The 5,780-nt window shown below is 33.5% G+C and overlaps 1 long non-coding RNA gene across 1 annotated transcript; it reads right to left on the bottom strand.

The window, feature by feature from the left end:
• Positions 1-272: 272 nt before the first annotated feature.
• On the bottom strand, positions 273-4,838 carry LOC135297910 (uncharacterized). Its single transcript, XR_010359839.1, has 3 exons — positions 4,541-4,838; positions 3,793-4,073; positions 273-2,513 (listed from the first exon to the last, which is right to left on the bottom strand). It is a non-coding gene; the product is annotated as an uncharacterized LOC135297910 (long non-coding RNA).
• Between the last annotated feature and the right edge of the window lie 942 nt (positions 4,839-5,780).

Raw genomic sequence — 5,780 nt, 5'->3', positions numbered from 1 at the left:
TGTAACCAGAGCTGAAAAACTTATTGTCTCACAGTAGCAATGAAAGGATTTTTACTTATGTCTTTTTGAAAAGACTGTTAAAATGGCTTCTCTAGTAATAAATAAATTGAGTTTCCTGATTTTATTAATTTTTATTAAAATTAACTTCATTCCTCATTAAACATAAATACGCAAAACAATTACCTTAAACAAAACACACAGAATCAATTACATGACATAGTGCAGATGTTTAATACTTACAAATGTAGCTTATTCAGCTCTGGAGGGCTCAAATTCTACTTTTTTCAGGAACAAATGTGGAACATTATCATGCAGTGAATAAAACTGTATTTCAACAAATAGCAACATAGGAAAAGCCAAAGGGTAAGCAAAAAAAAAACCAACCCAAAAAAAACAACCTAAGCATCTCTCCTTTCTCTTTTGTCTTATTATAAATACATATATGAATAATAAGAAGCACACCTAACACCCAAGCCACTTATAGCCCAACTATAAATGAAAACAACTAATTTTACTTGTATAACTAAAAATAATGCTAAAGTATAATAAGAGATTCTCAAAATAAGTCACCAAAGAGTGCATTCATTTAATACCATGAAAGTAAACACGTAACCAGTGTTTATACCTATAAAACTTATGTGAAAATTTCCCATTTAAATGAACAAGCAGAATCTCTTTGACCAGTGCTTTCTGCATCTTTCAGCATAAGACCAGAAAAACTTAGTGGGTCATAAAGCCCTGCTCCCTGTTGTTATAGGCAACTGAAACCTGTTTATAAATTCCGCAAGACTCATTATAAAATTGGCTAAGATTTCTCACCCTCCTGCTTCTGGTTGAAAGCTGTTCCTGGTATTAGAAATCTCCTAACTTGCAGTTTAAAAGTGTTCATTACTGCTTCACACCATTTTGCTACTGTGCCAACAGTATCTATTAACTTAATAGCTCTTTTTTTTTCTCTCTGGTGGTTTGCACCATGTTTGCTTACAGATATTTATGATATTTCATATATATTACCTCCATTTTTATTTTACAGATCTGTAGAGAGGTTATTCTCCAAGTTTGTTCTAGTTTAAATTCAGTCTTTGAACATGGACTGGATCCAGTATTTCAGAGGAGAATTTTCTAGCACCTTATATAATGACATCAACACGTCTCTATTTCTATCACTTTGCCTGAAGCATTCCAGGATTATTTTTGCCTACTTAGAGTCACATGACACTATTTGACAGAATAAGGATATTCAGGTCTTTCTTTCCTTCTGCTATTTCAAGATGATGAAAAATTATTTTCTAGAAAATTTTATTTAGAATGTAACTTTTGATGATAAAATTGCATCCCCTACTTGTTCTTCTCTGGGCCTTCTGAGGTGACTAATAGAAATGACAGTGGTGATGGATGGACATTAACTCAGAATATCTGGAGCTGGAAGGGATCCACAGGGATCATCAAAGTACAACTGGACTTTACTCCTGTTCTCAGGATGGAAGTGCCTTAGATAACTGCGTTGGCCCATGCGACACAGATTTCCTCCCTTGCTGTGTCATGAAGAACCACATGCAGTGCAGTGTGATTTTCATAGAGAGGGCCTGTTAGTCTCTTAATCATGCGCACAAATTATTTTTACCAAAAAATGAATAAAATCAGGCACAGACTAGGGCCTGGAGGAATTTTGCTACAAATCTCATTTAATCCCAAATTTTTAACCAATGCTTGTTTCTCTGTCTGTCCAGCTTTGTTCACATTCAATTCTTCCAACTGTTCTCCTATTGTAGTTTCAAGTACTATGTGTACATATGATTTTCCCCCTCATTTTAGAAATAACCTGAAAATTGGGTTCTTTTTGTTGCTTGAGTGCAAGGGTAATTCTTTCAGATCTGTAGTGTGGGAGACATAGCAACTAGTTTTAGTTACCTAGGATATAGACATTTATGTGTCATCTAGTCATCCTCACTCCCTTCATAGTTACTGGAGAAAAAAATTAGCACACTTAATGCATTTAATTTCAGCATAAACTAGACCAGATGAGTCTTGCCCTCACACTCCTGTAATGACAAGCTCAAAGAGAATGACTACTTCAGGCATAAATGTCTCCAGTTTATATTTTAAGCTAGTGCTGAAAATTCTTACTGTACACTTTTAAGATATCTCAGTTTTCTAAACAGTCTGGGTTCTCTCAAATTTGTATTCTGAAGAGTCCCACAATTTCCTCCAGAGCAATGCCTTAAAGATTGTTTTAGAATACTGGGAAACAGTTCTACTGGAGCCAATGTTTAACAAAAAATCTTGGATAAATTCAGTGTGATCACAGAGTACAAAATTATTTCCACAATTGATTCTATCCTTAATTTAAGGGTAAAATCAACTGCCTTTGCACACAACTCAGCTGACATATCTGCTCAACTGACCTTTTAGTAATATATGGGTTTATAAGTGTATCAAATATGAGCTGGTGTCTCCTAATCAATGAAGATGAAAGAGCTTGGGCCTCATGCATAAATGGTTCTGGAGCTTTCCTGAAATTTACAGATTTACATTAACATAAAAGGAGTGTAGCACAAACATAAAAGGAGTGTAGCACATCAGAATAGTTCTTTTGTTAATAATAGCACATTATGTGATGACTATCAAATAATTCATTATCAGTTTGTACTACGTAGCTTCAAGTAAATGAGAAGAAGTTTGGGAATTATGAAGAACAATTGAGGATATGTATACAAAAAGCTGTGGTATTTTAAAGATTCTAAAATGAATCAAGTAAGAAATAATTCTAAATAATTCTGAATTTTGCAAATATACCAAATTAGGCAAAGACTTTCCTATATATTGATTTCACACAGTTTAGAACTTACACTGGCCAATATTCTGGAGATATATTTTTTGCATGTTCTTGTAAGATGATGAGATAATATGGGAAACAGACTGAAAGGGATATACTGAGGACTCACATAACCTGTGAGTATGAAGCATGGGAATAAGACCTGTTCCATTATGCATTGTAGGAGCTAATTGTAGCTGATCCATTTTTCAACCATTATTGAAATGTCTGACACTGTATTCATGAGAGCTCCATCTGCTCTGGATTTCTGTGTTCCAGGAAAATTGTCGTTTCCACTTCCCATAACATATTTCAGCTTTGTAAGCTAACCATACCCTATCCTTTTGTGCTGAAGCAATGAAATAATATAAAAATCAAAATAAACATAATCTAAATCTAAATCTAAATCTAAATCTAAATCTAAATCTAAATCTAAATACAAATATAAATATAAAAATAAATATAAATATAAATATATATATATATATAATAAAAATATAAATAAATCATCTTACCTTGAATTTTACAGAAGTCAACAGGTAAAGTTCTCAAAGCGTTCTTTGCATGGAAAGTTTCTCAAGGCAGAAATGTTTTACTCATTTGACATAATGTATCTGTTATACAACACTGTATTAATATTCCTAATTCTGCCTGTTTTTTTGTTAAAAAGGAACTGCTCTTTGGAACAGTAAAGCTACTGCTGTGGTTTTTTACCCCAATGTAGAAAAAAATGCCATGTACATAGATTAAATGAGTGTTATCCCCAGCCACAGAACAGAAGTGGTATTTTTATGGACTTTAGAAGTTTGCATCTGAGACCTAGCTTTTCTCTGAAGCAAGAAAAAGAAACTAAGAAACAGTTTAAAAAATCTCAGTTTCCAGCCCTTGCTCACTAGTAAGTTTACAGAGTTGCAGGAAACAAATTAAACCTCTTCTTCAAACAGACTTTTAAATGCAAATTTTAAATTGTAAATTACCTTATAATTTGGAAATCAATGTCATTCCAGCAGGTGGGAAGGATTTAGGCATCACTGGAATGTTGAAGATGAAACTTTCCAGACATGCTCCTGTCAGGTAGATTAATATTTGACCTGAAACCTTCACAGTGCTCCTTTTTGCTTCCTGCAAACCCTGTGGTATCAGTGATTATGCTGAGATAGCTTAACCTGAGATGAGAGGGGCTGATTTGTTGATGTGAAAAATCTCTGGAAAGAAAAAGCAACTCCTTTTTCAAAGCAGCTCATGTCATGTATCTTGCCTGGAAAACAGTTTTATGAAGGGAAAAGTAAATAATTTATCTTGAAAATAGATCTTGATATCTATCTCAGAGTTAGCACAGAAAACTTAGACGTTGTCAGAGAGGTAACAAACTCTGGGATGCTGTAGTGTTTACTGCGTCACGGGAGTTTCCTCAGAAGGCTTACCAGAAACATTAAATTTGTTCAAATTTGGCAGAAATTTTATCTTATAAAGGGAAAAAAACAATAGCCGGTGTGTACCCTGTACATGTTCATAGAGGAAACAGGAGTACAATTATACTATATTTGCTATTTTTTGTTCTGTATCTTATGAATTTACCACATTCTCAAGGGGTGCTTAATTTTTCATAAGGCCAAAATTCAACACCATATCAGGATATCCCTTATATTTAATTTCACTTATTGGCCTGTATAGTTCCAAGATCTATAACTAGTGCCACATTAAGAGACTCATACGGTTACTTACCAAAGATACTTCTGGACAGCCTTCTAGGACTGAGGAAATCACATCTTTACGTCTTATAAAGGATTCTGTATAATCACAGCAAGCAAACAATGAATGTAGGAACTAAATTAATATAATAATCGTCCATGCCCTTCCTGCAGTATACTACTGAGATGGTGGTATATACTGAGTATATTTGAGATGGTGGAATGGTCTTTTTCTCCAGAAAAAATGTATTTGACATTGTCTTTCAAAAATGAAATCTATATTCTACTTTAACAAATATGTTATATTGAAATAAAATTAAGTTTGCCAGCAAAGTGTCAATCCTGGAAAGAATTTTCTTTTAGTTTTTTTTTTTTTCTCTCCCCAGTTTTTTATTTAGAATATTCATTTAAACAGAACAGGGAGTAGCAATGCAGAACAGGACATGTCAATAACTAAAAGCTAGGGGAAGCAAAATATTTAAATCATACCTACAACCTTCTCAGTTATGTTTTAGTACAGGATGCATCAAATAAAATGAATTGTTATTATCGTGATATAAAGCACTGTTTGATATCCATGTAAAATTAAAGTTGTTTTCAGCTCTGTCCCTGGTTACCAAAAGTACATGTGACATCTCTTACCCTAGAATTAGATTCCTTGCTGGACAAAGGCTTTTAAATATGGAAGCTGCAATACAGTTAATCTGTTACATGTGGCTGGAGACCAAAACTGCTCAGAGGATTATCATGACAGGCACTACCTTTAAATTCACAGTGAACTCCTGGTATAAGATAGTTGTTTGTCACCTTTCATGAACAGCAGGTTGATAGAAACTACGTTAAAGGGAACAGGCATGTAAAAAATAACTGAGGCCTTATGAAAAAATTTCAATAGCCTCAGCAATCACCCTTCAAATTCTGTAGTAAAATTTTGCTAATTATTCACTTAAATATGTGCCTGGAACTTATCCATCTTAAGATTAATATTTCAAAAGAAAAACTAATTAAATTTTTAAGACAAAGTATAATACATATAAAATAACATAGGCAAGGAAAGATGAAACCCCTGGATTTAAAGTCATACATTGGCCAAAAATGATACTATAAATTTCCATAACAGTTTATTTTTGCAAAGAAAATTATTTTCAGACTTTGTTTATTGATTTCCACAGACAAAAGGTGTCAAAAGACTTAGATAGAAAGATACCAGATTGGTGTCTGGGGAGGGGGAAGTATCAGAGCCTTCTGAATTGCTGCCCAAAAAAATTGCTAAA

This window comes from Passer domesticus, chromosome 3 (assembly GCF_036417665.1).
Source record: "Passer domesticus isolate bPasDom1 chromosome 3, bPasDom1.hap1, whole genome shotgun sequence".
Taxonomy (NCBI): Eukaryota; Metazoa; Chordata; class Aves; order Passeriformes; family Passeridae; genus Passer; species Passer domesticus.
Note: the sequence above shows the minus strand (reverse complement) of the source record. Positions and strands in the feature narration are given on the sequence as shown.